The following is an 11,556-nucleotide window of genomic DNA, read 5'->3' on the forward strand; positions in this document are numbered from 1 at the left end:
TAATAGTCATGGGTGACTGGAATTCGTCAGTAGGAAAAGGGAGAGAAGGAAACATAGTAGGTGAATATGGATTGGGGGGGAAGAAATGAAAGAGGAAGCCGCCTTGTAGAATTTTGCACAGAGCATAACTTAATCATAGCCAACACTTGGTTCAAGAATCATAAAAGAAGGTTGTATACCTGGAAGAATCCTGGAGATACTAAAAGGTATCAGATGGATTATATAATGGTAAGACAGAGATTTAGGAACCAGGTTTTAAATTGTAAGACATTTCCAGTGGCAGATGTGGATTCTGACCACAATCTATTGGTTATGAACTGCAGATTGAAACTGAAGAAACTGCAAAAAGGTGGGAATTTAAGGAGATGGGACCTGGATAAACTGACTAAACCAGAGGTTGTACACAGTTTCAGGGAAAGCATAAGGGAACAATTGACAGGAATGGGGTAAAGAAATACAGTAGAAGAAGAATGGGTAGCTCTGAGGGATGAAGTAGTGAAGGCAGCAGAGGATCAAGTAGGTAAAAAGACGAGGGCTAATAGAAATCCTTGGGTAACAGAAGAAATATTGAATTTATTTGATGAAAGGAGAAAATATAAAAATGCAGTAAACAAAGGAGGCAAAAAGGAATACAAATGTCTCAAAAATGAGATTGACAGGAAGTGCAAAATGGCTAAGCAGGGATGGCTAGAGGACAAATGTAAGGATGTAGAGGCTTATCTCACTAGGGGTAAGATAGATACTGCCTTCAGGAAAATTAAAGAGACCTTTGGAGAAAAGAGAACCACTTGTATGAATATCAAGAGCTCAGATGGAAACCCAGTTCTAAACAAAGAAATGAAAGTGTAAAGCTTGAATGACTATATAGAGGGCCTATACAAGGGCGATGTACTTGAGGACAATATTATGGAAATGGGAAAGGATGTAGATGAAGATGAAATGGGAGATACGATACCGTGTGAAGAGTTTGATAGAGCACTGAAAGACCTGAGTCAAAATGAGACACCGGGAGTAGACAACATTCCATCAGAACTACTGACTGCTTTGGGAGAGCCAGTCGTGACAAAACTCTACCATCTGGTGAGCAAGATGTATGAGACAGGCGAAATACCCTCAGACTTCAAAGAAGAATATAATAATTTCAATCCCAAAGAAATCAGGTGCCAACAGATGTGAAAATTACTGAACAATCAGTTTAATACGTCACAGATGCAAAATACTAATGCGAATTCTTTACAGATGAATGGAAAAACTGGTGGAAGCCGACTTCGGGGAAGATCAGTTTTGGTTCCATAGAAATGATGGAACACATGAGGCAATACTGACCCTACGGCTTATCTTAGAAGACAGATTACTGAAAGGCAAACCTATGTTTCTAGCATTTGTAGACTTAGATGAAGCTTTTGACAATGTTGACTGGAGTACTCTTTCAAATTCTGAAAGTGGCAGGGGTAAAATACAGGGACCAAAATACTATTTACAATTTGTACAGAAACCTGATGTTAGTTATAAGAGTCAAGGGACATGAAAGGGAAGCAGTGGTTGGGAAGGGAGTGAGACAGGATTGTAGCCTCTCCCCGATGTTATTCAATTTGTATATTGAGCAAGCAGTGAACGAAACAAAAGAAAAATTCGGAGTAGGTATTAAAATTCATGGAGAAGAAATAAAAACTTTGAGGTTCGCCGATGACATTGTAATTCTGTCGGAGACAGCAAAGGACTTTGAAGAGCAGTTGAACGGAATGGACAATGTGTTGAAAGGAGGATATAAGATGAACGTCAACAAAAGCAAAATGAGGACAATGGAATGTAGTCGAATTGAGTCGGGTGATGCTGAGGGAATTAGATTAGGAAATGAGACACTTAAAGTAGTAAAGGAGTTTTGCTATTTGGGGAGCAAAATAACTGATGATGGTCAAAGTAGAGAGGATATAAAATGTAGACTTGCAATGGCAAGGAAAGCGTTTCTGAAGAAGAGAACTTTGTTAACATCGAGTATTGATTTAAGGAAGTCTTTTCTGAAAGTATTTGTATGGAGTGTAGCTATGTTTGGAAGTGAATCATGGACAATAACTAGTTTGGACATAAAGAGAATAGAAGCTTCCAAAATGTTATGCTACAGAAGAATGCTGAAGATTAGATGGCTAGATCAAATAACTAATCAGGAGGTATTGAATAGGATTGGGGAGAAGAGAAGTTTGTGGCACAACTTGACTATAAGAAGGGATCGGTTGGTAGGACATGTTCTGAGGCATCAAGGGATCACCAATTTAGTATTGGAAGGCAGCATGGAGGGTAAAAATCATAGAGGGAGACCAAGAGATAAATACACTAAGCAGATTCAGAAGGATGCAGGTTGCAGTACGTACTGGGAGATGAAGAAGCTTGCAGAGGATAGAGTAGCATGGAGAGCTGCATCAAACCAGTCTCAGGACTGAAGACCACAACAACAACATCTTACTTCTTTATACCATATTCATTAATGCTAAATTATTCTCGGTAATCAAGTTATATTCATTGGAAACTAAAGAGTATCATCACAAAGCAAGTGAACCATCGGTTTTCAACAACTATAAATATACATTTTATGTCTCAGAAAGAGAAGACAGCATTCACTAACTTGCCAGCAGTTTCTGTACATTTATGTTTTACGCAAAAAACTGCAACTGAAGAAACTGAAAAAAATCAGAAGCATCATCCACAAACAAGGCTAGAATAAGGAAACACCATACAAAGGGAAATAAGACCTGGATAAAAATTTGGGAGAAAAAATTCAAATGAAAGAGGAGGTATTTCATTTCAACTGATAAAAACAGAAACTGGCTGAAAAATTACAAGTATGATGAAATTACACATTTCATTGCACAGTACCCAAACAACATTTTGCAGAATCTCAATCTAATACAGTATTACAACTTGGATCAACAAATTTTGTAAACTGAAAGATATGTCAGTACATTCGTAAGGAATGTATTTAAACAATGGAAAATCAAGGATGGAATAATGACAATATTATGATAACAGTAGATTACTGACAAGGGAGTGGACATAAGTTAGATGGGCACAACAAAGACTGATGAAAGTGTCATGGTGACCTACACACACACACACACACACACACACACACACACACACACACGCACACACGCACACACGTGAACAACCACTGTGGTTAGACTGCAAGCAACTGCGCATGATATGAGTAGCAAGTCTGGGTAGTGAGGGTAAATATGAGGCTGAGTTGGGGTGGGGGAGGAATAGCAGGGTAGGTGTGGGTGACTGAAGTGCTGGTTGTGAGGGCATACCTTGATGTGGTAGGGATAGGGTAGGGCACTTAGGTGCACTGAGGATGTTCGATGAGTTAGAGGAAAAGGATATAATTTGAAGAGGGGGAAAAAGACTGTGGATGCACTGGTGGAATAGAAGGTTTTGTAGTGCCAGATTGGGAAGAGTGAGAGGGATAGGTGGAAGCAAAATGTTGAGGTCAGGGGTAACAGGAATACAGGATATATTGCTGACAACATCGAAGCCTTCGATAATTTGGCCTTTCAAATTTTGTAGGGGTGGGGTGAGGTGGTGGGAGGGGGTGGGAATGGCAATGAAGGTCAATCGTACCAATGCATGTGACAACATTTTGTTAGATGGTGGACCTGACTTGAGTGCATCACAAAATTCCATCAAGTTGCCCATCACAGAACTGCATTTAATGATTATGCAATACAGTTCAGGCATTTTTATGAGATTTTTGAGTCTTGTTGTAAATAATGAGGAATTACAGGGCACTGTTAAGTATTATCATTTGCTTACATAAGTAACATGTGCAGTTCACAATGTAACTGCTCAGCTTCTACAGACTAGCACTTATTTTAATGTGGCCTTTAATATGGTTTGCAACAGATACAGTAACCCTCAAGTAACTATCGACACATGTGAAGAAACTTAACACTCCCATCAATAAACGGGCATGTCCAAGTGAACTTCACGCACTGCTTAACAAGGCAGCAAGCTGCGATACCATTACAACTATATGTATCCTAGCAAGATATTATTATTTCACAGCTCCTGAAAGGAAGATTAGTCTGAGTCCCAGTAGCTCCCTGTCATCTGAAGAGTCTGTGCTTTCCTCAAAAATAAATGTGAATCATTGTGAATCAATGCGGCAGACACTATATAGTGAAATTTGTATGACATACGGCAATTCTGTTGATCATAAGAGTCATTGCTGTTGGGACACCTGTCAGCATAAAGAAGTCAGTACAAGATATGGAGGATTGTCAAAAGAATCACCATTTGATTCTGTTTCATTTACCAGAGACCTATCTGAATATAACTTGAAGTAAATCCCAAACAGCAGAAATAGCTACACAGTTACTTTTTTATTACACTGCACAAGCTGTGATACATGCGCTTAAGAACATGAAGGCAGTTTTATTGAATTACTAAGCAATGTGTGTATGAAACTCTTGATATCCAGAGACAATAAGACCTATCTATGAAGTGTATGTGATATGGATTTAAAAACCAGTGAAGTACGTTAAGAAGAGTTTAGTAAGTTCATCTGGCCGCAACTCTAGCAAGAGGAGTGGCTCTTCTATCATTTTAGAAAGGTACTTGGATGTGTAATTGCAATACATATAAATATTTTTGACAGCTGTAAGTGGTAATTGGCATGTTTCATTAATACTAACTGTGATATGACCTATTACTTTGGTAACATTATGTATTTCACAATTTCTACATTACGTATGAATGATGGTGGCTACCATAAAGTTATTTTTTATTTCAAATAAAGGATTTACACTTTATATGCTTAAGGAGTTCTCTCTCTTGTGCATGAAATCTGATGCACATGAATGAAGCATTTCTGCAGGGTGGTAAAACAATAGGTGCTTTATCATGCTTCACTGTATCGGCCGATTTGAGTCGTTTATTGCATGCCGCCTCATTCTGGTTCAGTGATATGCTGTGCCCTTAGATCTGTGAGCACTGCGGGAACTGCCATTACATCAGGAGAATGAAGATGAAGTTGAGTGTATTAGGAATCTGTATACTAACTGCTAACTCACGTACAGCCTTTAGTAACTAAGGAGAGTTTCTCCTCTAAATGAAGAGTCAGTATGTGAGTATTCTTTGATAAACATTTTGGATTGTTCGACAGAGAATTTTAACTCGAGGTAACATTTCAGTTACCAGTGCAGAAGAAGTTACAAAGGTTGTGGGGTCAGGAAACCAACTGGGGTGCGGGACATAATGAGAATGAAGTTGTGGTAACCAGGATATGTAGAAAGGAGTTTGTTTGATTAAGTAAGTTGGAAGCGTGCAGGGCAGCACACAGAAGGAGGAAGTAATGTAATGGCTGAAACCCTGGGCTGATGAAATTTGTAAGCACCTTGGAAAGAGGCCAGGAAGGAATGTGGGGTTAATTATACGCTAAAAAATGTAACTTTCTTGCTACTGGTGAAACTCACAATTGCGCTGCCAGTCTCAGGGGTGTCAGCGGCAAGAGGTGGGCCGTTGTCCTCAATAGATCCTGATTGACAAAAAAAGAAATTTTGAGTTAATATAACAAACATTTTATCTGCAAAATTAAAACAACTAAATGAGAAACTAAGATTGTTTCAATATGAAATGAAAAAGAACAGAATCAATTATTTCAATCTTTTGGAATCCCTACACATCAGTGAACGACTGAGCATCTAATCTGCTTGATTATGTATGAGAATCAACATTATTAACCAAGAGCCAGAAAACCAGAACTTTACTCCAGTTGTAGCCCAGTTATCTAAAGACTGTCAGGGTCAAATAAACGTTTACTGTCAAGCAAATAAACAATGTTTTCAGCCTTCAGTTGCAAGGTAATTTTATTCGTTTACCTAGGTTTCGATTCCAGTAATGGAATCTTCTTCAGAACAACAATGAAATTATTTTGTGAGCCAAACACTGGCCATGTCACAGATTAAAAATTAAAACATTAAAGACGCATAATCATAAGATTATGTCAGTCAAAATTAAAACCATTAGGGCGAACGTAGACGGAGCTGCGCCGGCCATAAATCAGTTTTCGAACCGCTTACGTGTGGTCCTGATTTATGGCCGGCGCAGCTCCGTCTACGTTCGCCCTAATGGTTTTAATTTTGACTGACATAATCTTATGATTATGCGTCTTTAATGTTTTAATTTTTAATCTGTGACATGGCCAGTGTTTGGCTCACAAAATAATTTCATTGTTGTTCTGAAGAAGATTCCATTACTGGAATCGAAACCTAGGTAAACGAATAAAATTACCTTGCAACTGAAGGCTGAAAACATTGTTTATTTGCTGTACATTTCACAGTTGCTGACACGCTGCAATATGTTAAAGATTTGTTTACTGTCAAAATTTTACGTAATTGTTTATTAAATTTTAAAATTTTTGAATCCTGTGGTAATCTGCTTATTAAAACATACAATATTATGTTACAGAGTTAACTCACTGTGGCAAGTTTTACAGTTACAAACTCTGTGTGTGAGTGTATATGCAGCATCACTCACTGCAGGAATATACCCACACTATATGAATCCTGTATTAGTCAAAGAGAGCACTTAGTTGGAAATTATGGGTGAGGTTTTCCTGCTAGCAACTATCATGGATTTTTCTTAGGAATACCCCACACAATATACAAGAACAACTTTTGTCACTTATTACATTTTTGCTGTTCATGCAGTAACATTGCCACATCGAACACATACATTGTAACACTCCTTTCTTTACGTACAGATGGGTACATTTAGCCAGGAGAATGCATGGCAGATGGGGTGAGGTATTTCTCAGCTGGATTCTTTTTAGAGGTGAGGCAGGAAGAAAACCTGATGGGTATGGTAACTAGGTTGCGTAGGAGACACAATAAGAATGATGTGGCAGTGGGTGGTGTAGCATCTGGCCGCTGGCTTGAAATCCAGCCTTATACCACACTACCCAGGGCTGTCTGTTGCTGCCATATTAAGAGCCCTGGAACCCAAACTCCGTTCATCTCATCTTGCCTGTGACGGCCGCTGCATAGTTCCCACCCATGAGCCGTGTGACACTGGACAACTTTCCAGTATTCCTCCACTGGTCAGCCTTTATAGGTCACTGCACAGCAGCTCACCATCCAGTCCAAGTTCCAGACTCAACATCAACTATCTACTCTGTAGTGCTGTGACTATATTCCCAGGAGTGTGGGATTGGATGTTTCAAGAATATTTCTCATATTAGAACAATCGTTTAGTGGGTCAGGACAACATCTACCTTGCCTCCAGTAGAAAGCTGTTTCATTTGCTGCATGTTAACATGTACAATCTGTGTTGCAATGAAACTCTTGGGTACTCGGGAACATCTCCCTTCTTGTGTATTTTTTATTACTTTTGTCACTGGGAACTTTTTCCCAGTGTGTTGTGTTCTATCAGGTAGCCTTCCTCTCTGTGTTCATGTGCTTCCAAACAGTGTTTGCAGGCTTTTGCTCCATGTTCAAAAAACAATTGCTTCTGTTTCCTTTAGGTTGCACATGACTATACACTTTTGTTCTCATGTTCTGTGATTCTTTGCCTCATTCTTACTTGTTTTATCTTGTCTCTGTCATGTGTCAGTCACTGCTGTTACAGTCACAACTTTTCCTTCGAGTGCAACACACAACATTGGTACCTGCAACATTACCAGTGCAACTTTTGGTTCTCAACATGCACCTTCAAGAATGATTATCATATTAGTGACAACCCTACAGCATATCAAGATTATTTTTACGTTGCTTTCACTAGGAAGCAGGTTCACTTGCTCAGCGTTATCATGTACATTCTGTGTTGCAATGAAGTTCTCATGCCCATGGCTACCTGGACACATTTCTCTTCTTGTGCATGTATTATCCACAATAGGTGGTACATAGGACCATGAGTGTGGTTGGTAGGTGGGGCAAGGGAGTTCCCTGTTGGACTCGCTATAAAGAGGTGAGGCAGAAGGACAAACAGATTGGTCTGGGAACAGACTTTAGTGAAAGACTTAATGGGAAAAATTTTATGAGCAAAGGGAATGGCACCCAAGATAAATCAAGAGCACAAGAATTCATACTGTATGTACATTACCTTTGAATACTTATCTGCCATTTTCTCCTCATGTGTCAACACATTATCACGTACTTCAATTGTTACCACTATACTATTTACTCCCAATATCTTCATTTCAGAGGTTAGCAGCACTCATGTATCATAAATTAGATCTCAGAAATCTTATTTCTGCTGACTGGATTCTTCATAGCCCCCTTACCCCTGATTCAAAAGAGTGCTCCATAACGGATTGTCAAGACTCAAGTGATTCCAAAAGAACTTCCAAAACATCCAAGACATAATAAAAGAAACAATACCATTGTCTCCAGTACACCATCTCTTAAGACAGAACAAAAATAGTACATCGGTGAACAGTATCTGTACATTTTTGAGGTTCAAATGGCTCTGAGCACTATGGGACTTAACATCTGAGGTCATAAGTCCCCTAGAACTTAGAACAACTTAAACCTAACTAAACTAAGGGTATCACACATATCCATGCCCAAGGCAGTATTCAAACCTGCAAGAGTAGTGGTCACACGGTTCCAGACTGAAGTGCCTAGAACTGCTTGTCCACAATGGCTGGCCCATTTGTGAGGGCTAATATAAAACTACAGTCAGGATTTCCACATGGTTTTCATTAATAGATACACGGGTTAATTAGCAAGGTTGGTTTTTATAGACTATTACTGTAATGCCAGGCATGTCCAACCATAGACACGTAGTGTTAGCTGTGGTAGTTATAAATATAGAAACAGAGTTTTGAATGTAAAGAAATGATCAAATTGTCAATTTTTATGAACACACTAGTTACGAGATAGTGATATCAGTTCTCTGCAAGAATAAGGCATCAGTGAACATGCATGTTAAAGACTATATATGTAGCAAATTATGTAATATAATATCTTCACTGACTGTCACCCACTAGAAAGCAAAAGATTGGAAGCTGCTCCTACAAAACTTACTGTACTCACTTCTGTACTGACAAAGGAGAAATACATATTTCTAGTGCCAACTGTCAGCCTCTGTTTTCAAATAGTATGAAAACTCAACAACACATCACAGAACCACACAGAAATTGGACTTTGACAGTTGTGGGGACTCTGAAACGAACATGTTGGCAGGACCCTCATGTTAAATTGTTCACAGAAAGGTTAAGAGAACCTCTGAAAAATGTTAGTATCAAGTATTTCATATGGCATTGTTGAATTCATCAGCTATGGCTAGTTATGAACTAGGTCGACACCCTAATATTTCATTTCAGTTACTACCCTAATAGATTGTACGTAAGTGTTCATTTTTCAAATTAAAATCATCCTCCATTTTTTCTACTCAGATCATCAGTCATTGGAGCCCCACTGTTGGACAAAGCCTCCCCCCAGACTTCTGGAACTCAAGTCTCGAGCTACAGTCACCTCCACTTCCCATCTCAAAGCAGATTATCACCTCAGTTTTTGTCCTCTTCACCTCTATAGGATGTAATTCTGGTCCCCCATCTGCCACCAATTCCCCTGACTATGTACCCCACCTATTTCCACTTCCTTCCCCCCCGCGTGTCCAACTCCAGACTGTTCCACAACCAATTTCTTTTTCCCTGTCTCTCCCACTAATTCTCACCATGCATCTCTCCACTGCTATCTACACAAACTTCCAATTTTTGTAAGTCAGTATCTACTTTCCCCTGATGAAACCTCTCCATATTCATGAACATCACTGTTGTAAAATATATTGTAATTTGTGGATTCTAATTTGTCGGAATGTGTTTGAATGACTAAGGGTTACAGAAATCACACAGATGAGAATTATCGATACACTATGTGATCAAAGTACCTGGACAGCCTTATGTAATGCAGAATTTACCACTAGACTTCCCAAGAGGTGGACCCTACATGGCAGGTGGTACTGCTGTATCAGCAGAGAAGCGGTATTGGCAGAATGGGCAGTCATGAGAACTCAGCACATTTAACATGGATGTCCCCTGAATAATTAACACAGAGAGGCATTTCAAACCACCTAAATTTGCCCAAGTCAGCTGTCAGTGATGTGAAAGTGAAGTGGAAATCTGAAGGAGCAACGAAGGCTAAATGAAGTCCAGGCAGGCCTAATGTGCTGATGGACAGGGACCGTTGAGCATTGTGCATGACGGTGCTAAGAAATAGCATCCAAAATCTGATTCAGTCACTCTTCAGATTTTAAGTGCTAGTTGCAGTCGAACTGAATATGTATCTGCACACAGGGAGTTATGAAAACATGTTACAATTAGGCCCCTTGAGGTGCTAAGATTGTGGAACTGTTGGCGAGGGGGGAGGGGGCTGCAAGGGTGAAGAAACCTTGGGGCCCAAGCCTCCAGGGGGCTCCAGTCTCTGAAGGTTTCTGATCCCTGAGGGACCTAATTCAGTAAATATCAGACTGCCACTCTAAAATAAATTTTGTACCTTGTAATAAATAAAGGAACATTATCCCAGCACCAGCTTAACTAAACATTCCTTCCACCTCAGTCCTTCACTTTTTCAAGTCATACACCCCAGTTGCATACAGTTCCGTTTCATATTAAATCTTCAATGCACTATTTATGGTTTATAATTCACTTTGATAGATAGAAAATCTCCTCACCAAGTGGCAGCAACACACACACACACACACACACACACACACACACAAGAACACAGTAGGAGATTATAATTAGGCTGGTTATAACCTCATTTTACATGTGTGTTCTGTTGCCTCTTAGTGAGTAGATTTATTTTCTCACCAATTAGATTATTTTGTCAAAGTTTACTGTTTTTATTGTTATAGATATTGTGTACTAAAACCACACTGTGGTGGAGTCGTGACAGTGCTTACATTAAATACTGTTTTAAATTGTATCAAAACATTTCCCAAACAAATGTACATATTGGCAGCTGTGAAACATCATTACAATTTGGTAGGTTTGCCAACAACATTCAGAAGATCACATTGCAAGGTTGTTTACATGAGGAATGAGTATACAGAATATATTATTCATTCAAGAATAAACATCAAGCGGAATATTTATATCTGCAAAAAATTTTCAGGTGAGAATCATGAAGGTAATATTTTCTGTTCATCCATACAAAAGACAAATTTCATTGGGGTCTCATGTTACTTGATGTGATAATGGTAAGGAGACTGATAAATATGAAACACATGACTGGTATTTGGAATTCATAGACTGTAATCAGAAAACAAGAATTGCTATTCCACACTTAAGTCAGTTGTGTGTGTGTGTGTGTGTGTGTGTGTGTGTGTGTGTGTAAAAAAAACTGCGCCCCCATCAGAACCATAGAACACAAAAACAGAGAGGCATTAAAAAACTATGAAACATCAATCCCAAATAACAAAAGAGAAGACAGCTAAAAACAGGGACTGTGAGAAAGGACTACTAAAGGCACCATACAGAAATGGAGGTCCAAAACTAAAACTTAAATGGCCTTTGCCATATTGCTTAAATGGATGGAAAATAAAATGAGTTCGACAACC

The sequence above is a fragment of the Schistocerca cancellata genome, chromosome 4, assembly GCF_023864275.1.
Source record: "Schistocerca cancellata isolate TAMUIC-IGC-003103 chromosome 4, iqSchCanc2.1, whole genome shotgun sequence".
Taxonomy (NCBI): domain Eukaryota; kingdom Metazoa; phylum Arthropoda; class Insecta; order Orthoptera; family Acrididae; genus Schistocerca; species Schistocerca cancellata.